Raw genomic sequence first — 27,500 nt, 5'->3', positions numbered from 1 at the left:
CATTGTGTTGGTACACTAGTTGTGTTCCATTGTGTTGGTACACTAGTTGTGTTCCATTGTGTTGGTACACTAGTTGTGTTCCATTGTGTTGGTACACTAGTTGTGTTCCATTGTGTTGGTACACTAGTTGTGTTCCATTGTGTTGGTACACTAGTTGTGTTCCATTGTGTTGGTACACTAGTTGTGTTCCATTGTGTTGGTACACTAGTTGTGTTCCATTGTGTTGGTACACTAGTTGTGTTCCATTGTGTTGGTACACTAGTTGTGTTCCATTGTGTTGGTACACTAGTTGTGTTCCATTGTGTTGGTACACTAGTTGTGTTCCATTGTGTTGGTACACTAGTTGTGTTCCATTGTGTTGGTACACTAGTTGTGTTCCATTGTGTTGGTACACTAGTTGTGTTCCATTGTGTTGGTACACTAGTTGTGTTCCATTGTGTTGGTACACTAGTTGTGTTCCATTGTGTTGGTACACTAGTTGTGTTCCATTGTGTTGGTACACTAGTTGTGTTCCATTGTGTTGGTACACTAGTTGTGTTCCATTGTGTTGGTACACTAGTTGTGTTCCATTGTGTTGGTACACTAGTTGTGTTCCATTGTGTTGGTACACTAGGGTTGTGTTTCCATTGTGATTTTGTACACTAGTGTGTGGTTACCATTGTTGTTTGGTACACTAAGTTGTGTTCCATTGTGTTGGTACACTAGTTGTGTTCCATTGTGTTGGTACACTAAGTTGTGTTTCCATTGTGTTGGTACACTAGTTGTGTTCCATTGTGTTGGTACACTAGTTGTGTTCCATTGTGTTGGTACACTAGTTGTGTTCCATTGTGTTGAGTACACTAGGTTGTGTTCCATTGTGTTGGTACACTAGTTGTGTTCCATTGTGTTGGTACACTAGTTGTGTTCCATTGTGTTGGTACACTAGTTGTGTTCCATTGTGTTGGTACACTAGTTGTGTTCCATTGTGTTGGTACCACTAGTTGTGTTCCATTGTGTTGGTACACTAGTTGTGTTCCATTGTGTTGGTACACTAGTTGTGTTCCATTGTGTTGGTACACTAGTTGTGTTCCATTGTGTTGGTACACTAGTTGTGTTCCATTGTGTTGGTACACTAGTTGTGTTCCATTGTGTTGGTACACTAGTTGTGTTCCATTGTGTTGGTACACTAAGTTGTGTTTCCATTGTGTTGGTACACTAGTTGTGTTCCCTTGTGTTGGTACACTAGTTGTGTTCCATTGTGTTGGTACACTAGTTGTGTTCCATTGTGTTGGTACACTAAGTTGTGTTCCATTGTGTTGGTACACTAGTTGTGTTCCATTGTGTTGGTACACTAAGTTGTGTTCCATTGTGTTGGTACACTAGTTGTGTTTCCATTGTGTTGTACACTAGTTGTGTTTCCATTGTGTTGGTACACTAGTTGTGTTCCATTGTGTGGGTACACTAAGTGGTGTTCCATTGTGTTGGTACACTAGTTGTGTTCCATTGTGTTGGTACACTAGTTGTGTTCCATTGTGTTGGTACACTAAGTTGTGTTCCATTGTGTTGGTACACTAAGTTGTGTTCCATTGTGTTGGTACACTAAGTTGTGTTCCATTGTGTTGGTACACTAAGTTGTGTTCCATTGTGTTGGTACACTAGTTGTGTTCCATTGTGTTGGTACACTAGTTGTGTTCCATTGTGTTGGTACACTAAGTTGTGTTCCATTGTGTTGGTACACTAGTTGTGTTCCATTGTGTTGTGGTGCTTTATCGAGGTGTGTTGACTGGCGATGTTTTGTATATTGTTCTTTTAAAGAATTAAATTTTGTACTGTGTTCTTCTGTATAGTGTTCTTCTGTATGGTGTTCATGTGTGTAGTGTTCTTCTGTATAGTGTTCTTCTGTATGGTGTTCTTCTGTACGGTGTTCATGTGTGTAGTGTTCTTCTGTATAGTGTTCATGTGTGTAGTGTTCTTCTGTATAGTGTTCTTCTGTATGGTGTTCTTCTGTACGGTGTTCATGTGTGTAGTGTTCTTCTGTATAGTGTTCATGTGTGTAGTGTTCTTCTGTATAGTGTTCTTCTGTATGGTGTTCTTCTGTACGGTGTTCATGTGTGTAGTGTTCTTCTGTATAGTGTTCTTCTGTATGGTGTTCATGTGTGTAGTGTTCTTCTGTATAGTGTTCTTCTGTATGGTGTTCATGTGTGTAGTGTTCTTCTGTATAGTGTTCTTCTGTATGGTGTTCATGTGTGTAGTGTTCTTCTGTTATTCTTGTCCTCTTCTGTGTAACATTTATGAAAAAGAGTTTAATCAAGTGTGTGTTCTGTTCTGCAGAGTGTTTCAATACATCCTCAAGAACTGAGTGTTCTCCAAGTCCTGTTGGAGAACACTCAGTAACTGTACTATTATATCTAATAACACAATAGAACACAAATTGGTATAACGACGTACTTGTGTTCTTATGATGGACATCTTATTGTGTTCGGCGTTCTCCAGATCAATGTGTTCTTCAAAGCAGCATATATCGCCGTGTGTTCTCCAAGACTACATGTTATTCCAAATAACATCAGGTAGCGTGCATTAATCTCCAGGACCGTCTGTATAACAATTTCATAATCATATTCTATAGGCCCTTGTGTGTTCTTCACAGGAACAGTCAGACGTGTATAGTGTTCTTCACAGGAACAGTCAGACGTGTATAGTGTTCTTCACAGGAACAGTCAGACGTGTATAGTGTTCTTCACAGGAACAGTCAGACGTGTATAGTGTTCTTCACAGGAACAGTCAGACGTGTATAGTGTTCTTCACAGGAACAGTCAGACGTGTATAGTGTTCTTCACAGGAACAGTCAGACGTGTATAGTGTTCTTCACAGGAACAGTCAGACGTGTATAGTGTTCTTCACAGGAACAGTCAGACGTGTATAGTGTTCTTCACAGGAACAGTCAAACGTGTATAGTGTTCTTCACAGGAACAGTCAGATGTATAGTGTTCTTTAGGGTTATTTAAACAGTTGCAATCAGTAAAATGTAATCTTCTACAGGATTATTTGTTCTTAATAACAATATCTAATCGGGTGTTCTAGTCTCTAAAATCGTGTGTTCCTCTTAGCAAAAGTGTTCTCCACGGTCGGTGTTCAATCCCCGATTGTCAAAGTGGTTGGGAACCATTCCTTTCACCCGTCCCATCCCAAATCCTTATCCTGACCCCTTCCCAGTGCTATATAGTCGTAATGGCTTGGCGCTTCCCCCTTTCCCTTCCCTTTCTCCAGAGCAATAATAGTTTTATATATATATATATATATATATATATATATATATATATATATATATATATATATATATATATATATATATATATATATATATATGTGCGCTCGGTTTTGGTAAAATCTTGGAGCACGGAGTCTTCCCTGACTGTGAGCGTCGCCTGTCTTATCTCTCATGCTCAGCAGGTATCAGGAACCCGCCAGGACTGGAAGCGACAGGTGGGTGGGACCAGCTTTTGTAAAATCTCATTACAGCCCCTTCTATACGCACCGTGCATTGTTCAGTGAGGACAGAGAGAAGGAGAGAAAGAAAGAGAGAGAGAGAGAGAGAGAGAGAGAGAGAGAGAGAGAGAGAGAGAGAGAGAGAGAGAGAGAGAGAGAGAGAGAGAGAGAGAGAGAGAGAGAGAGCCAGTTGGCGGGTTTGGAAGACAGCGAGAGAAGTCATCGTACGAGGCTAGACTAAGCAGTATTAGAGTGTAATGTCCCTCTGAGACTCCCAGCCGGTATTGTTAGGTCAGCGACCGTGTACTACTGAGACCTTGGTGGTGGACACCAGGTGAAGATCACCAACACCACTCTCAGTAGCAACACTATCAGCAGCAGCTGTGACAACAGCTGCATCAGCAGCTGTGACAGCATCAGCATCAGCAGCTGTGACAACAGCAGCATCAGCAGCTGTGACAACAGCATCAGCAGCAGCTGTGACAGCATCAGCATCAGCAGCTGTGACAACAGCAGCATCAGCAGCTGTGACAACAGCATCAGCAGCAGCTGTGACAACAGCAGCATCAGCAGCTGTGACAACAGCAGCATCAGCAGCTGTGACAACAGCAGCATCAGCAGCTGTGACAACAGCTGCATCAGCAGCTGTGACAACAGCATCAGCAGCAGCTGTGACAACAGCATCAGCAGCAGCTGTGACAACAGCATCAGCAGCAGCTGTGACAACAGCAGCATCAGCGGCTGTTATATCAGTAATCATAGCATTCCTGTCAGGGCTGAGAGGTCTGCCGGGGTGCTGTAGGAGAGGTCTGCGTGCTTGGGTGGTGTAGGAGAGGTCTGCGTGCTTGGGTGCTGTAGGAGAGGTCTGCGTGCTTGAGTGCTGTAGGAGAGGTCTGCGTGCTTGGGTGGTGTAGGAGAGGTCTGCGTGCTTGGGTGCTGTAGGAGAGGTCTGCGTGCTTGGGTGCTGTAGGAGAGGTCTGCGTGCTTGGGTGCTGTAGGAGAGGTCTGCGTGCTTGGGTGCTGTAGGAGAGGTCTGCGTGCTTGGGTGCTGTAGGAGAGGTCTGCGTGCTTGGGTGCTGTAGGAGAGGTCTGCGTGCTTGGGTGCTGTAGGAGAGGTCTGCGTGCTTGGGTGCTGTAGGAGAGGTCTGCGTGCTTGGGTGCTGCAGGAGAGGTCTGCGTGCTTGGGTGCTGCAGGAGAGGTCTGCGTGCTTGGGTGGTGTAGGAGAGGTCTGCGTGCTTGGGTGCTGTAGGAGAGGTCTGCGTGCTTGGGTGCTGTAGGAGAGGTCTGCGTGCTTGGGTGCTGCAGGAGAGGTCTGCGTGCTTGGGTGGTGTAGGAGAGGTCTGCGTGCTTGGGTGCTGCAGGAGAGGTCTGCGTGCTTGGGTGCTGCAGGAGAGGTCTGCGTGCTTGGGTGCTGCAGGAGAGGTCTGCGTGCTTGGGTGCTGCAGGAGAGGTCTGCGTGCTTGGGTGCTGCAGGAGAGGTCTGCGTGCTTGGGTGCTGCAGGAGAGGTCTGCGTGCTTGGGTGCTGTAGGAGAGGTCTGCGTGCTTGGGTGGTGTAGGAGAGGTCTGCGTGCTTGGGTGGTGTAGGAGAGGTCTGCGTGCTTGGGTGGTGTAGGAGAGGTCTGCGTGCTTGGGTGGTGTAGGAGAGGTCTGCGTGCTTGGGTGCTGCAGGAGAGGTCTGCGTGCTTGGGTGCTGTAGGAGAGGTCTGCGTGCTTGGGTGGTGTAGGAGAGGTCTGCGTGCTTGGGTGGTGTAGGAGAGGTCTGCGTGCTTGGGTGCTGCAGGAGAGGTCTGCGTGCTTGGGTGCTGCAGGAGAGGTCTGCGTGCTTGGGTGGTGTAGGAGAGGTCTGCGTGCTTGGGTGGTGTAGGAGAGGTCTGCGTGCTTGGGTGGTGTAGCCAGGTGGTGGCGCAGCAGAGACGTGTATTCCTAGGCTTGTCTTTCTTTTTGAAAACTCGAGTATCGAAAATATTGTCAACTTTGAGAAAGATAAAACACGAATTCTTTAATGCATTATATTGTAGTAAAGTGTATCACATTGACTGACTTCCGACACTCTGCGTTGATGATACACTGGATGATACATCCAATGTATCAAACTTGATGATACACTGGATGATACATCCAGTGTATCAAACTTGATGATACACTGGATGATACATACAGTGTATCAACACTTGATGATACACTGGATGATACATCCAGTGTATCAAACTTGATGATACACTGGATGATACATCCAGTGTATCAACACTTGATGATACACTGGATGATACATCCAGTGTATCAACACTTGATGATACACTGGACATGTACCCAAAATTTGCAATGTATTTAAACAATTATGAAATATTTGTGGGGTATTTTTTAACCCTCGATGCCTGGGCAGAGCGAGATGTTAGGACACTTTTCCTCACACCCGATGCCTCTGTTTACCCCTGCAGCAAATAGGTACCTGTGAGTTAGTCAACTGTTGTGAGTCGCATCCTGCCAACAGTCCAGTAGTGTAGGGAGGCGGAGGACAGAACAGTGTCTGCCGGTTAACTACAACTCATCCCAGGCAGAAAATAGACTAATATAACCTAATCTTTAGTTATCAAGGAGCACTGAACCTTCACTATCAGCAGCAACAGTAGCAGTGGACCAAACCCAGCAGGTTCCTCATCAGGTGCCAACACTCACCACAATAGTTTAGTCACTCATAGTGTAGTGTGTGGGAGCGGACGCCTCCTGCCCCTACACCACTGCCGCCCCCCACACCCGAGTAAGATTATGATGCAAGTATTACATTTCCTTCCCGTTTTCCTCAAAAGACACCAGGGACTTACTAAGTGTAGTGAAGACAAGTGTTTGTCTGCTGAGATTCTGTGGTCCTGATAATATTCTTCTCCGCGGGCATCCCCCAGGCCTGTCCCCCTTGTATATACAATGATAGTTGTGTCCTCCGGGTCCCCACACCGGGGGCCGTCTCTCTCTTATTATGTAATACTAGCTGGGGTACCCGGCTGCGCCCGGGTCTTTCAGGCAGTGCCTGAAAAATCAGGTTTATTACATAATGGCAGACGTCAACCTTGACATGGTTGATGGAGGAGTATCCGTGTGGTCACTCCCTCCCTGGCTGTACTCTCATGAACTACCTGCAGGTAGTACAGGAACAACCCGTGTCACCTCCTCGTCAAACAGTGCAGGTGATTATATATGGACTAATGTTTTATACCACCAGACGCTATTATTTTGTCTGGAGGCACTGAGCTTATCATCATTTGTTTAGACGTGATCCTGAAACATCAATACTGCAGAGAATAGTGACACCAAGACATTCAGACTTAAGGAACGGATCACTGTCTTAAGACGTTCAGACTTAAGGCAAGGATCACTGCTACTTATTCCAGTCTATTTTGCGATGTCATCTGGGAACCAGTGACGTCTTCTTTAGACGTCAGTGAGGCTTTGACGAAACAACTAAATCCTGCATAAATCGTCCACCTGTTGCTGTCCTCTGGTGGGAGAGGTTATATAAATTAAATATTTCCACAAGCTGTAGCTAAGAGATGCAACTGAGGAATGTTGGCTGTATAGAAGGTGTTGAAGAAGGTCCATCACTTCTGGGGCACAACACAGAATGTTCACAACCAGTCTTCATAAAATATTCAAGGAAGGCGAGAGACATTACTACCAACAAGACGAAACGAGTCTCTGGAGACAATAAAGTGCCCTGCAAGTTAATGATTGGTTTTATTATGAAAGTTGACCCGCCAATATTTGTTGTTTCTAAGTCGACTACTCTAGCAATCTACTTGAAAATGATTTACACACTTCCGGTTTACCTCACTCACGTAAAGTATAATTTAATTGAGTATGGCTTTCCAATAATCTGGAATATATTTGAAACCTCTTTTTTTAATTTGTGTATGGAGTTTGTCTCCCGCCTCATTGGTCTATGTCCGAGCCATCGAGGTAAGCTATGGATTGAATACTGTACAAATTGCAAGGGAAGAAAGATGCCTTTGCCAGTACCCGAAGAATGACGCAAAGGAAACGCTATGAGATGCAGGATATGTTATTTTTAACAAGAATGTCGATGAAGACCTTGGTCACGACACCAAGCGTTTCTATGACGCTATGAAGGTTATACATGGTCCACAGCCCTCTGGCTCTGCTTCCCTCCTCAGTGCAGAGGGAACTCAAGTGTTGACAAAGAAGCAGATCTTGGACAGATGGGTTGAGCACTATGATCAGGTACTTAACCGCTCTGACGCAATCGCCGATGAGCCCATTGCTCGACTACTTCAAGCGGAGATCAACCAGGACTGTGATAAACCTCCCAGGATCAGATGAAATCCCTGCTGAAGTGTACACAACAGGAGGCCCGGTCATGAGGTAGAAAATGACAGCTCTTCCAGTCCATGTGGATTGAAGACGTGATCTCACAACAATTATAAAATGCCAGCATAGTTCACATCTACATGAGGTAAGGCATCCGACAGTCTTGCGATAATCACCGGGATAGTTCACTCCTGTCCATCCGTGGGAAGAGCCTGGCTCTTATCCTGATCTACCGCCTCCTTCAACACCTAGGGCAGGGTCTCCTCCCAGAAAGTCAATGCGGCTCCCGCGCAGAACGCGGAACTGCTGTCGATGTGATATTTACTCCACCTCAGCTCCAGGAAAATTGCCAAGAACAACATAACGACCTCTTCTTGACCTTCGTCGACCTGACCAAGGCCTTCGATACGGTCAGCAGCCTTGTGGAAGATAATGCAGAAGTTTGGCTGTCCCGGCAAATTCACTGCAATTATCCGGCAGTTTTACGATGGTGTGATGACGAAAGTACTGGACGATGGAGACGAGTCAAAAGCCACCCCAGTGACGAGCGGTGTGAAGCAGAGCTGCGTTCTCGCCCCAACACTTCAGCATGGTATTCTCGGCCATGTTCACTGATGCCTTTTCGTGATTGCCAGGATGGAATACCCATCAGATACAGGATTGACGGTGGACTGTTCATCCTCAGGTCTATCGTGCAGTGGTACTCACCACCCTTCTCGGTGTGTGTGTGTGTGTGTGTTCCGGACACACACACACACACACACACACACACACACACACACACACACACACACACACACACACACTACAAGACAAACTGGAGGATTGGTCTAGAAAATGGCTACTAAAGTTTAACTCAGGAAAGTCCAAAGTAATACAATTAGGCGAAGGGAGTAGGAGGCTGAACACAAGGTACCATCTGGGAGGTGAAATCCTGCAAGAGTCAAATAGAAATAAAGATCTGGGGGTTGATATCACGCCGAACCTGTCCTCAGAAGCCCACATCAAAAGCCCACATCAGCGGCATATGCTAGGTTGGCCAAATACAAGCCTTTAGAAACTTGTTTAAGGAATCGTTCAAAACCTTGTATACCACGCATGTTATAGGCCAATCCTGGAATATGCAGCTCCAGCCTGGAGTCCATACCTAGTTAAACACAAGACAAAGTTAGAGAAGATTCAGAGGTATGCCACCATACTAGTCCCAGAATTGAGAGGTATGATCTACGAGGAAAGGCTATGGGAGCTAAACGTCACGTCCCTGGAAGACAGAAGAATAAGGGGAGACATGATAACCACCTACAAAATTCTCAGGGGAATTGATAGGGTGGACAAAGACAAACTATTTAGCGCGGGTGAAACACGAACAAGGGGACACAGGTGAAAACTGAGTGCCCAGATGAGCCACAGAGACGTTAGAAATAATTTTTTCAGTGTCAGAGTAGTTATTAACAGATGGAATGCATTAGGCAGTGATGTGGTGGAGGTTGACTCCATACACAGTTTCAAATGTAGATATGATAGAGCCCAGTAGGCTCAGGATCAGTACATCAGTTGATTGACAGTTGAGAGGCGGGACCAAAGAGCCAGGGCTCAACCCCCGCAAGCACAACTAAGTTCGTACACTGTTTTACGATACCAAAATATTCCAGGGGTGGGCTTGTACCAGGTACTACAATACCACAATACTACAATACAGTGGTAGGCTCTTACCAAGTACTGCAATACCAGAATATACTGAGTGTGAGGTCCTGGTAATAGATCATAATTTATTACTGCCTGTAATAAAAATTATTTCATTTTATTGGACACTACATCAACCTTCGGCTGTTTCATTATGTCTCTTCGTTGTTTATTACAGGAAATTCCGTTCCATGGCATTAAAAAGGTTTACCGTCCATGTCTCTCCTTTCCCCATAAAGTTTGACATATCACTGCGCATCTCACCATAAGTGTGGTGAGATATGTCTTATCACCGCTACTGATTACTGTGTTCTCAAGGACATACTTGCTGCTCAGTATAACATATACCAGCCCATCCTCCTGCTGTGGTGGCAGTACTTGCAGTAACGATGACCCCCATAGTACATATACTGATAAATATACTCTAAATAAATAATTTCAACGAAATTAGAAAGTAGAAATCTGAACTCTTGAGTTGGACAAACCTGAAAACTATTTCTTAGTCGTGTTGTTTTGACAAATTAAACTAACCTAACCTAACCTATCTTGAGATGATTTCGGGGCTTAGCGTCCTCGCGGCCCGGTCTCCTGTTTGTTACATCCTACCCCCCCCCCCCCCAAGGAAGCAGCCCGTAGCAGCTATCTAATTCCCAGGTTACTATTTAATGCTAGGTAACAGGGGCAGTAGGATGAAAGAAACATTTTGCCCATTTGGCTCCGCATCCACCGGGGATCGAACCCTGAACCTCAGGACTACGAATCTGAAACGCTGTCCACTCAGCTATCAGGCGCCCATTTGACACCTGACGCCCAGGCGACAGGTGTACCTACGCCTAATACACAATATCTGAGGCCTAATATAGTATACATGTGTACTATACTAGGCCTAGGAATTTTTACGTTTGTGTTTTAGCTTCATTTATTTTAAAATAATTCCTTACTAGTCAGTATACTACTATCTGAAAGCTAAGAACGTACGAATTCTGACTATTGACGATAGTCACAATAGGTACTATATAAACAGGAGGATGGGTTGGATATATATATATATATATATATATATATATATATATATATATATATATATATATATATATATATATATATATATATATATATATATATATATATATATATATATGTCGTACCTAGTAGCCAGAACTCACTTTTTGGCCTACTATGCAAGGCCCGATTTGCCTAATAAGCCAAGTTTTCCTGAATTAATATATTTTTTCCTATTTTTTTGCTTATGAAATGATAAAGCTACCCATTTCATTATGTATGAGGTCAATTTTTTTTTATTGGAGTTAAAATTAACGTAGATATATGACCGAACCTAACCAACCCTACCTAACCTAACCTAACCTATCTTTATATGTTAGGTTTGGTTAGGTAGCCGAAAAAGTTAGGTTAGGTTAGGTTAGGTAGGTTAGGTAGTCGAAAAACAATTAATTCATGAAAACTTGGCTTATTAGGCAAAACGGGCCTTGAATAGTAGGCTGAGAAGTGCGTTCTGGCTACTAGGTACGACATATATATATATATATATATATATATATATATATATATATATATATATATATATATATATATATATATATATATATATATATATATATATATATATGTCGTACCTAGTAGCCAGAACGTACTTCTCAGCCTACTATGCAAGGCCCGATTTGCCTAATAAGCCAAGTTTTCCAGAAATAATATATTTGCTCTAATTGTTTTCTTATGAAATGATAAAACTACCCATTTCATTATGCATGAAGTCAATGTTTTTTTATTGGAGTTAAAATTAACGTAGATATATGACCAAACCTAACCAACCCTACCTAACCTACCCTAACCTATCTTTAAAGGTTAGGTTAGGTTAGGTAACCTAAAAAGTTAGGTTAGGTTAGGTTAGGTTGGTTAGGTAGTCGAAAAACAATTAATTCATGAAAACTTGGCTTATTAGGTAAATAGGGCCTTGCACAGTAGGCTGAGAAGTGCGTTCTGGCTACTAGGTACGACATATATATATATATATATATATATATATATATATATATATATATATATATATATATATATATATATATATATATATATATATATATATGTCGTACCTAGTAGCCAGAACTCACTTTTTGGCCTACTATGCAAGGCCCGATTTGCCTAATAAGCCAAGTTTTCCTGAATTAATATATTTTTTCTAATTTTTTTCTTTTGAAATGATAAAGCTATCCATTTCATTATGTATGAGGTCAATTTTTTTTTATTGGAGTTAAAATTAACGTAGATATATGACTGAACCTAACCAACCCTACCTAACCTAACCTAACCTATCTTTAAAGGTTAGGTTAGGTTAGGTAACCTAAAAAGTTAGGTTAGGTTAGGTTAGGTAGGTTAGGTAGTCGAAAAACAATTAATTCATGAAAACTTAGCTTATTAGGCAAATCGGGCCTTGCATAGTAGGCTGAGAAGTGCGTTCTGGCTACTAGGTACGACATATATATATATATATATATATATATATATATATATATATATATATATATATATATATATATATATATATATATATATATATTATTAAATATGACCGAAAAATTAAGATTAATAATTCTAACACGAATTTTCTCAATCTTTCGTACATTTCTTTTCACTGCTGGTGGTAATTCAAAAATCAATTCTCCAAAATTCATTTTTATTTCTAGTCTGACGCGACACTTGAGCGCGTTTCGTAAAACTTATTACATTTTCAAAGACTTTAGTTTACACATACACAACTGAATAGAACTTACACATCTCCGATTTGTTTATATCTACATTTGAGTGAGGTGGCATTAATAGGGTATTAATTTCATCAACACAAGACAGAACACGAAACAATGGGTATTGAATGGAAGTGATTGTAGAAAGCCTATTGGTCCATATTTCCTGATGCTTCTATATTGGAGCGGAGTCTTGAGGTGGGTAGAATATAGTTGTGCATTAATTGGCTGTTGATTGCTGGTGTTGACTTTTTAATGTGTAGTGCCTCGCAAACGTCAAGCCGCCTGCTATCGCTGTATCTATCGATGATTTCTGTGTTGTTTACTAGGATTTCTCTGGCGATGGTTTGGTTGTGGGAAGAGATTATATGTTCCTTAATGGAGCCCTGTTGCTTATGCATCGTTAAACGCCTAGAAAGAGATGTTGTTGTCTTGCCTATATACTGGGTTTTTTGGAGCTTACAGTCCCCAAGAGGGCATTTGAAGGCATAGACGACGTTGGTCTCTTTTAAAGCGTTCTGCTTTGTGTCTGGAGAGTTTCTCATGAGTAGGCTGGCCGTTTTTCTGGTTTTATAGTAAATCGTCAGTTGTATCCTCTGATTTTTGTCTGCAGGGATAACGTTTCTATTAACAATATCTTTCAGGACCCTTTCCTCCGTTTTATGAGCTGTGGAAAAGAAGTTCCTGTAAAATAGTCTAATAGGGGGTATAGGTGTTGTGTTAGTTGTCTCTTCAGAGGTTGCATGGCGTTTCACTTTCCTTCTTATGATGTCTTCGACGAAACCATTGGAGAAGCCGTTGTTGACTAGGACCTGCCTTACCCTACAGAGTTCTTCGTCGACTTGCTTCCATTCTGAGCTGTGGCTGAGAGCACGGTCGACATATGCGTTAACAACACTCATTTTGTACCTGTCTGGGCAGTCGCTGTTGGCATTTAGGCACATTCCTATGTTCGTTTCCTTAGTGTAGACTGCAGTGTGGAAACCTCCGCTCTTTTCCATGACTGTTACATCTAGAAAGGGCAGCTTCCCATCCTTTTCCATCTCGTAAGTGAAACGCAGCACGGAACTCTGCTCAAACGCCTCCTTCAGCTCCTGCAGATGTCTGACATCAGGTACCTGTGTAAAAATGTCGTCAACATACCTGCAGTATATGGCCGGTTTCAAGTTCATGTCGACTAGGACTTTTTGCTCGATGGTACCCATGTAGAAGTTTGCAAACAGGACTCCTAGGGGAGAACCCATGGCGACCCCATCTACTTGCTTATACATGTGCCCATCCGGGCTCAAGAAGGGTGCCTCTTTAGTACAAGCATGGAGTAGTTTCCTTAAAATATTTTCTGGTATGTCAAGAGGAGTACAGGCTGGATCACGATACACTCTGTCGGCTGTCATCTCGATTGTCTCGTCCACAGGTACGTTGGTGAACAGTGATTGTACGTCCAACGAGGCTCTTATCCCTGTGGCCCGTGTGCCCCGCAGTAAGTCAACAAATTCCTTTGGAGACTTCAGGCTGAAGGCGCAAGGGACATAAGGAGCCAGCAGGCCGTTGAGTCGCTTTGCCAGTCTGTACGTGGGTGTGGGTATCTGGCTAATGATTGGCCGAAGTGGGTTTCCAGGCTTGTGTGTCTTGACATTTCCATACGCATATCCAGGTTTATATTCCCCAATAATCTTTGGCAGGTGGAGTCCGGATTTCTTGGCGTTCACAGTTTCGATCAGTTTGTTGACCTTTGTTTTTCATTCGGCTGTAGTGTCCTTCGTTACCCTTTGGAATTTAGTTTGGTCAGAGAATATGAGGTTCATTTTCGCCAGATATTCGTCTTTTTTAAGAATGATGTATATTGGCGACTTGTCGCCTCTCCTGACTACTATCTCCTTGTTCTCACGAAGGCTTTTAGCTGCCGCTTTGAGCTCGGGGGACAGTATGGTGCTTCTGTAATTGCCTCGATTCTTTCCTCCTTCCGCAATGAGTTCTGCTTGCAAGGTGTCTTTGGTAGTGACCTTCTTTTGTGTCTCGAGGTCGAATATGTCGTCCAACAGGATTTCCAACTCCACTTTCCGGGCCATCTCACTCGGTCTGGACATAACGTGACAGTTTATACCCAGATTTAGGAGAGTGATTTGGTCCTCAGTGAGGTTGATTCCTGCAAGGTTCAGGAAGCCATCTCTTGGTTGTGGAATTGCCATAGGTCCTCCATATAACGTTGTTAGTTTCTTGATAATCCTTGTTTCAGTGCTGAGGTGATGTCGGTCCTTCTTTTCCACAGCTCATAAAACGGAGGAAAGGGTCCTGAAAGATATTGTTAATAGAAACGTTATCCCTGCAGACAAAAATCAGAGGATACAACTGACGATTTACTATAAAACCAGAAAAACGGCCAGCCTACTCATGAGAAACTCTCCAGACACAAAGCAGAACGCTTTAAAAGAGACCAACGTCGTCTATGCCTTCAAATGCCCTCTTGGGGACTGTAAGCTCCAAAAAACCCAGTATATAGGCAAGACAACAACATCTCTTTCTAGGCGTTTAACGATGCATAAGCAACAGGGCTCCATTAAGGAACATATAATCTCTTCCCACAACCAAACCATCGCCAGAGAAATCCTAGTAAACAACACAGAAATCATCGATAGATACGGCGATAGCAGGCGGCTTGACGTTTGCGAGGCACTACACATTAAAAAGTCAACACCAGCAATCAACAGCCAATTAATGCACAACTATATTCTACCCACCTCAAGACTCCGCTCCAATATAGAAGCATCAAGAAATATGGACCAATAGGCTTTCTACAATCACTTCCATTCAATACCCATTGTTTCGTGTTCTGTCTTGTGTTGATGAAATTAATACCCTATTAATGCCACCTCACCCCATCCACCTCACTCAAATGTAGATATAAACAAATCGGAGATGTGTAAGTTCTATTCAGTTGTGTATGTGTAAACTAAAGTCTTTGAAAATGTAATAAGTTTTACGAAACGCGCTCAAGTGTCGCGTCAGACTAGAAATAAAAATGAATTTTGGAGAATTGATTTTTGAATTACCACCAACAGTGAAAAGAAATATACGAAAGATAGAGAAAATTCGTGTTAGAATTATTAATCTTACTTTTTCTGTCATATTTAATAATATATACATATATATATATATATATATATATATATATATATATATATATATATATATATATATATATATATATATATATATATATAAACCAGCAACCAGTTCGTCACCCAGAAACGAACGAACCCCAGCAACCCACCATACCCACCGAGGCCGATACAATGAAACATCAATGTTATAACATGTCGTAATATTACAGTGCTGTAATGTGCACCAGGACGAGGTGTTCTCAGTGGGTTGGTCGCTTCTTGGCCGCTGGTGTGGGGGGCTGTGGGTGAGGGCATGCAGGCCCCCCCCCCACAGTGGGGGGGCCACACTGTGGGGGGGGGGCCAGCCCCACAGTGGGGGGAGGCCAGCCCACAGTGGGGGCCACTATGTAACTCCCTGGACGGCAAATGTTAGAATTAAACAGTTGTTTTGATGGTGTAGAAAATGGTGTTCTGAAGAGGACTGATGGCTTGGGTTTTGTTAAATGGGATTTTTATGGAAAATTCACCAAATTTATATTTTTGCCACGAAGCGTCATATATGGTGAGAGGGTGTGGGGTGTAGGGTGAGTGTGAGTGTGAGAGTGTGGGGTGTGTGAGTGTAAGGGTGTGTGGTGTGTGAGAGAGAGAAGAAGGAAGGCCGTGCCAGGTATGACAGTGGCGGTGGTGGTACAGGTGAGGCCGGCTATATTTGCCCGCCTGTCCCGTAGCCCAACACAATCCTCTATCCGGCCTCCAGCTGCATGTACTCCACCAGCCAGCTACGGTGACTACGGTGCAAGAATTTACTTCAGTATAGCACCAGTACCCTCTTGAGTACATCAGCTGTACTCATGAGAGAGAGAGAGAGAGAGAGAGAGAGAGAGAGAGAGAGAGAGAGAGAGAGGGAGTGAGAGAGTAAGAGAGGGAGTGAGAGAGTAAGAGAGAGTGAGAGAGTGAGTGAGTGAGTGAGTGAGTGAGTGAGTGAGTGAGTGAGTGACTGAGAGAAGAGAGAGAGAGAGAGAGAGAGAGAGAGAGAGAGAGAGAGAGAGAGAGAGAGAGAGAGAGAGAGAGAGAGAGAGAGAGAGAGAGAGAGAGAGAGAGAGAGAGAGAACACATGTGCGTGCGTGCATGTGCGCCATAGCATTAGTGTGCAGAGAGGAGAAACTGCTGATGCTGCATCTCTGGCACATGTGACGTCATTCCCGGTACGTCACATGTGCCGGGTGTATATGTGCAGCTCCGTGTCTCAGCCACCTCTTACGACACCTTCCCATCAACACACATCTTACGACACATGCACATCAACACATCTTAGAATTCAGTGAAGCTGTGAATTAGAAAGTTCCGATCTTTTTAAATCTCTACGAGATATTTTTAAGTTACTTTTCTTCTCAGTTAAGGTCACTTATGAACTTGTTCTTGAACTTTACAAAGATTAGCATTTTAATGCCCTTTTAGCATGGATTCTCACATCTTTATTCCATTGTCAGTGGGGCGCAAGTCTCACCGAGAGCAAGCGCTAAAAGGGCATATGCGCCATGCCGCGCATCGTTCATTTATTCCTATATTATGAAACATATAATAGTCCTTGTTGCACAGTGTTGCATCGCAGGTTGTGTTGCTGAATAACGTAGTCAGCAATAACCTGAATTCATACCAAGTGTGTTTTCTTTTCTATTGTTTTTAATGGGTTGTCACCTCCTTAGTACTCACCTAGTTGTGTTCACCTAGTTGTACTCATTTAGTTGTACTGATCTAATTGTACTCACCTAGTTGTACTCACCTAGTTGTACTCACCTAGTTGTACTCACCTAGTTGTACTCATTTAGTTGTACTCATCTAATTGTACTCACCTAGTTGTACTCACCTAGTTGTACTCATCTAGTTGTACTCATCTAGTTGTACTCACCTAGTTGTACTCATCTAGTTGTACTCACCTAGTTGTACTCATCTAGTTGTACTCACCTAGTTGTACTCACCTAGTTGTACTCATCTAGTTGTACTCATCTAGTTGTACTCACCTAGTTGTGTTCACCTAGTTGAACTCATCTAGTTGTACTCACCTAGTTGTACTCATCTAGTTGTACTCATCTAGTTGTACTCACCTAGTTGTACTCACCTAGTTGTACTCATCTTTTTTTTTTTTGAGATATATACAAGAGTTGTTACATTCTTGTAGAGCCACTAGTACGCGTAGCGTTTCGGGCAAGTCCTTAATCCTATGGTCCCTGGAATACGATCCCCTGCCGCGAAGAATCGTTTTTTCATCCCAGTACACATTTTACTGTTGCGTTAAACAGAGGCTACAGTTAAGGAATTGCGCCCAGTAAATCCTCCCCGGCCAGGATACGAACCCATGACATAGCGCTCGCGGAACGCCAGGCGTGTGTCTTACCACTACACCACGGAGACTGCATCTAGTTGTACTAGATGCAGTTCTAGTTCTAGTTCTAGGATCTAGTTGTACTCATCTAGTTGTACTCACCTAGTTGTACTCATCTAGTTGTACTCACCTAGTTGTACTCATCTAGTTGTACTCACCTAGTTGTACTCATCTAGTTGTGCTCACCTAGTTGTACTCACCTAGTTGTACTCATCTAGTTGTGCTCACCTAGTTGTTCTCACCTAGTTGTACTCATCTAGTTGTACTCATCTAGTTGTACTCACCTAGTTGTACTCATCTAGTTGCACTCACCTAGTTGTACTCATCTAGTTGTACTCATCTAGTTGTACTCACCTAGTTGTACTCACCTATTTGTACTCATCTAGTTGTACTCACCTAGTTGTGTTCACCTAGTTGTACTCATCTAGTTGTACTCACCTAGTTGTACTCATCTAGTTGTGCTCACCTAGTTGTTCTCACCTAGTTGTACTCATCTAGTTGTACTCACCTAGTTGTACTCACCTAGTTGTACTCACGTAGTTGTACTCATCTAGTTGTACTCACCTAGTTGTACTCATCTAGTTGTACTCATCTAGTTGTACTCACCTAGTTGTACTCATCTAGTTGTACTCACCTAGTTGTACTCATCTAGTTGTACTCACCTAGTTGTACTCACGTAGTTGTACTCATCTAGTTGTACTCACCTAGTTGTACTCATCTAGTTGTACTCACCTAGTTGTACTCACCTAGTTGTACTCATCTAGTTGTACTCATCTAGTTGTACTCACCTAGTTGTGTTCACCTAGTTGTACTCATCTAGTTGTACTCACCTAGTTGTACTCACCTAATTGTACTCATCTAGTTGTACTCACCTAGTTGTGTTCACCTAGTTGTACTCATCTAGTTGTACTCACCTAGTTGTACTCACCTAGTTGTACTCATCTAGTTGTACTCATCTAGTTGTACTCACCTAGTTGTACTCATCTAGTTGTACTCACCTAATTGTACTCACCTAGTTGTACTCATCTAGTTGTACTCATTTAGTTGTACTCACCTAGTTGTACTCATCTAGTTGTACTCACCTAGTTGTACTCACCTAATTGTACTCTTCTAGTTGTACTCGTCTAGTTTTACTCACCTAGTTGTACTCACCTAGTTGTACTCATCTAGTTGTACTCATCTAGTTGTACTCATCTAGTTGTACTCACCTAGTTGTACTCATCTAGTTGTACTCATCTTGTACTCATCTAGTTGTACTCATCTAGTTGTACTCACCTAGTTGTACTCACCTAGTTGTACTCACTTAGTTGTACTCATCTAGTTGTACTCATCTTGTACTCATCTAGTTGTACTCACTTAGTTGTACTCATCTAGTTGTACTCATCTTGTACTCATCTAGTTGTACTCATCTTGTACTCACCTAGTTGTACTCACTTAGTTGTACTCATCTAGTTGTACTCATCTTGTACTCATCTAGTTGTACTCATCTAGTTGTACTCACCTAGTTGTACTCACCTAGTTGTACTCATCTAGTTGTACTCATCTAGTTGTACTCATCTAGTTGTACTCACCTAGTTGTACTCATCTAGTTGTACTCACCTAGTTGTGTTCACCTAGTTGTACTCATCTAGTTGTACTCACCTAGTTGTACTCATCTAGTTGTGCTCACCTAGTTGTTCTCATCTAGTTGTACTCATCTAGTTGTACTCACCTAGTTGTACTCACCTAGTTGTACTCACGTAGTTGTACTCATCTAGTTGTACTCACCTAGTTGTACTCATCTAGTTGTACTCATCTAGTTGTACTCACCTAGTTGTACTCATCTAGTTGTACTCACCTAGTTGTACTCATCTAGTTGTACTCACCTAGTTGTACTCACGTAGTTGTACTCATCTAGTTGTACTCACCTAGTTGTACTCATCTAGTTGTACTCACCTAGTTGTACTCACCTAGTTGTACTCATCTAGTTGTACTCATCTAGTTGTACTCACCTAGTTGTGTTCACCTAGTTGTACTCATCTAGTTGTACTCACCTAGTTGTACTCACCTAATTGTACTCATCTAGTTGTACTCACCTAGTTGTGTTCACCTAGTTGTACTCATCTAGTTGTACTCACCTAGTTGTACTCACCTAGTTGTCCTCATCTAGTTGTACTCATCTAGTTGTACTCACCTAGTTGTACTCATCTAGTTGTACTCACCTAATTGTACTCACCTAGTTGTACTCATCTAGTTGTACTCATTTAGTTGTACTCACCTAGTTGTACTCATCTAGTTGTACTCACCTAGTTGTACTCACCTAATTGTACTCTTCTAGTTGTACTCGTCTAGTTTTACTCACCTAGTTGTACTCACCTAGTTGTACTCATCTAGTTGTACTCATCTAGTTGTACTCATCTAGTTGTACTCACCTAGTTGTACTCATCTAGTTGTACTCATCTTGTACTCATCTAGTTGTACTCATCTAGTTGTACTCACCTAGTTGTACTCACCTAGTTGTACTCACTTAGTTGTACTCATCTAGTTGTACTCATCTTGTACTCATCTAGTTGTACTCACTTAGTTGTACTCATCTAGTTGTACTCATCTTGTACTCATCTAGTTGTACTCATATAGTTGTACTCATCTTGTACTCACCTAGTTGTACTCACTTAGTTGTACTCATCTAGTTGTACTCATCTTGTACTCATCTAGTTGTACTCATCTAGTTGTACTCACCTAGTTGTACTCACCTAGTTGTACTCATCTAGTTGTACTCATCTAGTTGTACTCACCTAGTTGTACTCACCTAGTTGTACTCATCTAGTTGTACTCATCTAGTTGTACTCATCTAGTTGTACTCACCTAGTTGTACTCATCTAGTTGTACTCACCTAGTTGTACTCACCTAGTTGTACTCATCTAGTTGTACTCACCTAGTTGTACTCACCTAGTTGTACTCACCTAGTTGTACTCATCTAGTTGTACTCACCTAGTTGTACTCACCTAGTTGTACTCATCTAGTTGTACTCACCTAGTTGTACTCATCTAGTTGTACTCACCTTGTTGTACTTATCTAATTGTACTCATCTTGATGAGCTTGCAGGGGATCGAGCATCTTGATTTTGATTGTTGCCGCAGGAGGTGGCTAGTTTATTGTGCACCCCATACTCATCCTGTGAGCGGTAGTTTATTGTGCACCCCATACTCATCCTGTGAGCGGTAGTTTATTGTGCACCTCATACTCATCCTGTGAGCGGTAGTTTATTGTGCACCCCATACCCATCCTGTGAGCGGTAGTTTATTGTGCACCCCATACTCATCCTGTGAGCGGTAGTTTATTGTGCACCCCCATACTCATCCTGTGAGCGGTAGTTTATTGTGCACCCCCATACTCATCCTGTGAGCGGTAGTTTATTGTGCACCTCATACTCATCCTGTGAGCGGTAGTTTATTGTGCACCCCATACCCATCCTGTGAGCGGTAGTTTATTGTGCACCCCATACTCATCCTGTGAGCGGTAGTTTATTGTGCACCTCATACTCATCCTGTGAGCGGTAGTTTATTGTGCACCTCATACTCATCCTGTGAGCGGTAGTTTATTGTGCACCCCATACCCATCCTGTGAGCGGTAGTTTATTGTGCACCCCATACCCATCCTGTGAGCGGTAGTTTATTGTGCACCCCATACCCATCCTGTGAGCGGTAGTTTATTGTGCACCCCATACCCATCCTGTGAGCGGTAGTTTATTGTGCACCCCATACTCATCCTGTGAGCGGTAGTTTATTGTGCACCCCATACTCATCCTGTGAGCGGTAGTTTATTGTGCACCCCATACCCATCCTGTGAGCGGTAGTTTATTGTGCACCCCATACCCATCCTGTGAGCGGTAGTTTATTGTGCACCCCATACTCATCCTGTGAGCGGTAGTTTATTGTGCACCCCATACCCATCCTGTGAGCGGTAGTTTATTGTGCACCCCATACCAATCCTGTGAGCGCTAGTTTATTGTGCACCCCATACCCATCCTGTGAGCGGTAGTTTATTGTGCACCCCATACCCATCCTGTGAGCGGTAGTTTATTGTGCACCCCATACTCATCCTGTGAGCGGTAGTTTATTGTGCACCCCATACCCATCCTGTGAGCGGTAGTTTATTGTGCACCCCATACCCATCCTGTGAGCGGTAGTTTATTGTGCACCCCATACCCATCCTGTGAGCGGTAGTTTATTGTGCACCCCCATACCCATCCTGTGAGCGGTAGTTTATTGTGCACCCCATACCCATCCTGTGAGCGGTAGTTTATTGTGCACCCCATACCCATCCTGTGAGCGGTAGTTTATTGTGCACCCCATACCCATCCTGTGAGCGGTAGTTTATTGTGCACCCCATACCCATCCTGTGAGCGGTAGTTTATTGTGCACCCCATACCCATCCTGTGAGCGGTAGTTTATTGTGCACCCCATACTCATCCTGTGAGCGGTAGTTTATTGTGCACCCCATACCCATCCTGTGAGCGGTAGTTTATTGTGCACCCCATACCCATCCTGTGAGCGGTAGTTTATTGTGCACCCCATACCCATCCTGTGAGCGGTAGTTTATTGTGCACCCCATACCCATCCTGTGAGCGGTAGTTTATTGTGCACCCCATACTCATCCTGTGAGCGGTAGTTTATTGTGCACCCCATACCCATCCTGTGAGCGGTAGTTTATTGTGCACCCCATACCCATCCTGTGAGCGGTAGTTTATTGTGCACCCCATACTCATCCTGTGAGCGGTAGTTTATTGTGCACCCCATACTCATCCTGTGAGCGGTAGTTTATTGTGTACCCCATACTCATCCTGTGAGCGGTAGCGCAAAAAGCATTACAGAGGGCACAAAAGGTCTTTATCAGACCTCATCTTAGATTATTACATAAACAATTTCATCTATCCTTCACACCTTATAGATACAATGTCAGCTAGTTACAGAGAAAGTGCTATTTCAAGAGCTACATATTTACAGTATACACTACTTGTTTCTTAATCTCATATGTCGTTTATCTACTGGAAGCGAAATACGGATACAGTGCAAGGATTTCAGGTAATTTATCCATGGTATTAAGATAGGTTGCCATATCATACAGAGTGAGCTTAGATTTATCTCTAAATGGCTCAATTTTACTACAATCCAAGATATAGTGTTCGAGTGTGTGTCCCTGTCTTTGTGCACACACTTTACTTTATCTAGATCCCTATACTAGCCTAACTGCCAGAAATATCTGTAGCCAAGTCTTATTAGAGTTGTGACAACATCTGTTAGTCTGCTGATGCTGTTACTTGCCCCATACACATGTTTTACTTCACACATTTCATTGTGATGAACAATTAACCTGCTAGTTCCTGTTTGCACAGTTCTGTTCTTAAGCGTCCGTGTGTGTAATCACCTACTTGTGTCGGAAGGATAAAGCCTTACACACAAAAATCACAATAACGTGATGCATCAAATAGACAAATCCACAAGGGCCGTGACGAGGATTCGAGCCTACGTCCGAGAGCATCCCAGACGCTGCCTTAATCGACTGAGCTACGACATGGTCAAAAAGAGTTGAAACCAGAAGTTGTACCTAACTTACTTGGATCCTGCAGCCTCTCCGAGACACAAACCAGGGTTTTACACCACTCCCCCCATGCACTCGAGCTGTGTCAATAGGAAGAGGTAGAACGGCCTATTGACATAGCTCGAGTGCATGGGGGAGTTGTGTAAAACCCTGGTTTGTGTCTCGGAGAGGCTGCAGGATTCAAGTAAGTTAGGTACAACTTCTGGTTTCAGCTCTTTTTGACCATGTCGTAATTCAGTCGATTAAGGCAGCGTCTGGGATGATCTCGGATGCAGGTTCGAATCCTCGTCACGGCGCTTGTGGATTTGTTCATCAAGCCTTAGCTCTTGAATCCCCGCCTCTCTGGCCGTCGTTTTGTGTGTGTATGTACTCACCTTTACTAGTTTAGTACACACATACAGAGGCCTCGCGGCTGAGTAGACAGTGTCTACTCAGGGTCGTAGTCCTAAGGGTCCGGGTTCGATCCCTGGCAAATGCAGAAACAATTGGGCATGTGTGTGTATGTGTGTGTGTGTGTGTGTGTGTGTGTGTGTGTGTGTGTGTGTGTGTGTGTGTGTGTGTGTGTGTGTGTGTGTGTGTGTGTGTGTGTGTACTCACCTAGTTGTGTTTGCGGGGATTGAGCTCTGGCTCTTTGGTCCCGCCTCTCAACAGTCAATCAACTGGTGTACAGATCCCTGAGCCTACTGGGCTCTATCATATCTACATTTGAAACTGTGTATGGAGTCAGCCTCCACCACATCACTGCCTAATGCATTCCATTTGTTAACTACTCTGACACTGAAAACGTCCCTGTGACTCATGTGGGTTATCAGTTTCCACTTGTGTTCCCTTGTTCGCGTACCACCAGTGTTGAATAGTTTATCCTTGTTTACCCGGTCGATTCCCCTGAGGATTTTGTAGGTTGTGATCATGTCTTCCCATACTCTTCTGTCTTCCAGTGTCGTAAGGTGCATTTCCCGCAGCCTTTCCTCGTAACTCATGCGTCTTAGTTCTGGGACTAGTCTAGTGACATACCTTTGAACTTTTTCCAGCTTCGTCTTGTGTTTGACAAGGTACGGGCTCCATGCTGGGGCCACATACTCCAGGATTGGTCTTACATATGTGGTGTACAAGATTCTGAATGATTCCTTACACAGGTTCCTGAAGGCTGTTGAATAGTTTATCCTTGTTTACCCGGTCGATTCCCCTGAGGATTTTGTAGGTTGTGATCATGTCTTCCCATACTCTTCTGTCTTCCAGTGTCGTAAGGTGCATTTCCCGCAGCCTTTCCTCGTAACTCATGCGTCTTAGTTCTGGGACTAGTCTAGTGACATACCTTTGAACTTTTTCCAGCTTCGTCTTGTGTTTGACAAGGTACGGGCTCCATGCTGGGGCCACATACTCCAGGATTGGTCTTACATATGTGGTGTACAAGATTCTGAATGATGCCTTACACAGGTTCCTGAAGGCTGTTCTGATGTTAGCCAGCCTCGCATATGCCGCAGACGTTATTCTTTTTATGTGGGCTTCAGGAGACAGGTTTGGTGTGATATCAACTCTTAGATCTTTCTCTCTGTCCGTTTCATTAAGTACTTCATCTCCTATTCTGTATCCTGTGTCTGGCCTCCTGTTTCCACTGCCTAGTTTCATTACTTTGCATTTACTCGGGTTGAACTTCAACAGCCATTTGTTGGACCATTCACTCAGTCTGTCTAGGTCATCTTGTAGCCTCCTACTATCATCCTCTGTTTCAATCCTCCTCATAATTTTTGCATCATCAGCAAACATTGAGAGAAACGAGTCTATACCCTCTGGGAGATCATTTACATATATCAGAAACAGTATAGGTCCAAGGACTGACCCCTGCGGGACTCCACTTGTAACGTCACGGCAGTCTGAGACCTCACCCCTCACACTGACTCGTTGTCTCCTGTTGCTTAGGTACTCCTTTATCCAATGGAGTACCTTCCCTTTCTCTCCCGCCTGCATCTCCAGCTTTTTCACTAGCCTCTTGTGTGGCACTGTATTAAAGGCTTTCTGACAATCCAAAAATATGCAGTCTGCCCACCCTTCTCTTTCTTGCCTTATTTTTGTTGCCTGGTCGTAGAATTCAAGTAACCCTGTGGGGCAGGACCTGCCATCCCTGAACCCATGTTGATCCTGTGTTACAAAGGTCCTTCGCTCCAGGTGTTCCACTAGCTTTCTTCGCACAATCTTCTCCATCAGCTTGCATGGTATGCAGGTTAGGGACACTGGCCTGTAGTTCAGTGCCTCCTGTCTATCCCCTTTCTTGTATATCGGGACTACGTTAGCTGCTTTCTAAATTTCTGGCAGTTCCCCTGTTGCCAGTGATTTGTTATACACTATGGAGAGTGGCAGGCACAGTTCTTCTGCTCCTTCCTTTAGTATCCAAGAGGAGATTCCATCTGGGCCTATAGCCTTTGTCACATCGAACTCTAGTAAACACTTCATTACTTCCCCACTGGTAATCTCAAACTCTTCCAGTGGTTCCTGGTTAACTATTCCCTCTCTTATCTCTGGAATTTCTCCTTGCTCTAAGGTGAAGACTTCCTGGAATTTCTTATTCAGTTCCTCACACACTTCCTTGTCGTTTGTAGTGAATCCTTCTGCCCCTATCCTTAATTTCATAACCTGTTTCTTTATTGTTGTTTTTCTCCTAATGTGGCTATGCAGCAATTTAGGATGAGTCTTTGCCTTGCTTGCAATGTCATTTTCGTATTGTCTTTCTGCCTCTCTTCTCAACCTGACATATTCATTCCTGGCATTCTGGTATCTTTCTCTGCTCTCCAGTGTCCTGTTATTCCTATAGTTTCTCCATGCCCTTTTACTTTGCTGCTTAGCTAGCCTACATCTCTGATTAAACCATGGGTTTCTCATCTTCATTTCACTGTTTTCCTTTTGGACTGGGACAAACTTGTTTGCTGCCTCCTTGCACTTCTGCGTGATGTAGTCCATCATGTCTTGGGCCGTCTTTCTCCTGAACTCTGTTTCCCATGCTATATATGTTAGGAATTTTCTTATCTCCTCATAGTTTCCCTTTCGGTATGCCAACCTTTTGTTTTCAGTATCCCTCCTGTGTGTGTGTGTGTGTGTGTGTGTGTGTGTGTGTGTGTGTGTGTGTGTGTGTGTGTGTGTGTGTGTGTGTGTGTGTGTGTGTGTGTGTGTGTGTGTGTGTGTGTCAGTGACTTAACTCCTCCCCAAGACCTGACTGTAAGTGAGCCAGCCCTCGGCGGCTCCCCTCGTTAACACAGTGTAACGACACGCAGGATTTGGCAAGGGTTAATGACCACAGCATATTTATAAGTGTGGCGGTGATTGGTCAAGTGGCCTTGACGTCTTGCTCCAACTAAATTCCACATAACTTGTTTCCTAAACCAGCGGGCGGAACCACGGTGAGCGTAGACCTTAATTGTAGACAACATTTCGCATGTAAGAGTTAACAGGAAAAACGTTACTTATTTCTAATGTTATTGTATTTATATTTATACAAGAGTTCTTACATTCTTGTACAGCCACCAGCACACGTAGCGTTTTGGGCAGGTTCTTAATCCTAATTTATCCCTGAAATACGACCCGCCAAATTGTTTAACAACCAGGTACCCATTTTACTGTTGCGTTAAACAGAGGCTACAGTTAAGGATTGGAGCCCAGTCAATCCTCCCCGGCCAGGATACGAACCCAGGCCAAAGCGCTCGTGGAACGCCAGGCGAGTGTCTTACCACTTCGCCACGGGGATTTGTTGTCTATTCTTAAAGTCTACTCCTATGTTGATGTTTCTTTGTTTTCTTCCTGAATCCAAGACAACCATGACCAAACGCAACTTAAATATATCAAACTTGTACAAACTTAGCCTAACCATCCTAAACAAGGCCTAATCTACCCTAGCATACCTAAACCAAGGTTGACGAAGCCCAGCATAACTTACTTACACCAAACTTAACCAAACATAACTTAAATTACACACAGGAATCACAATAGCGTGATGCATCTATGAACAAATCCACAAGGGCCGTGACGAGGATTCGAACCTACGTCTGAGAGCATCCCAGACGCTGCCTTAACTTATAACTTAAAGTCATACTCTTGTAATGTTCAAGTGTGTAGGTACATTACAGTAATGTATATTAAACTGTAGCAACAATAGTGTAGAATAATGTTCTATATATGCCGTAAGAACAGTAGTGGCTGTTAAACTCTGACAATTGTG

At 43.3% G+C, this 27,500-nt stretch overlaps 1 protein-coding gene across 4 annotated transcripts in view; it reads left to right on the top strand.

The window, feature by feature from the left end:
• AQP (aquaporin) overlaps positions 1-27,500 on the top strand; it is a 71,720-nt gene that overhangs the window by 2,098 nt on the left and 42,122 nt on the right. Inside the window, exon 1 of one of the 4 annotated variants that reach the window (XM_069317508.1) lies at positions 6,088-6,225. The exons of 2 other annotated variants lie outside the window; for them this stretch is intronic. The gene's annotated coding sequence lies outside the window, so the exon portion shown is untranslated. Of the gene's footprint in view, positions 1-6,087; positions 6,239-27,500 lie in introns of those variants that run through there. One more of the 4 variants, XM_069317507.1, reaches the window with a different exon arrangement.

The sequence above is a fragment of the Procambarus clarkii genome, chromosome 88 (assembly GCF_040958095.1).
Source record: "Procambarus clarkii isolate CNS0578487 chromosome 88, FALCON_Pclarkii_2.0, whole genome shotgun sequence".
Taxonomy (NCBI): Eukaryota; Metazoa; Arthropoda; class Malacostraca; order Decapoda; family Cambaridae; genus Procambarus; species Procambarus clarkii.
This window is presented reverse-complemented; position numbering and strand designations above follow the sequence as displayed.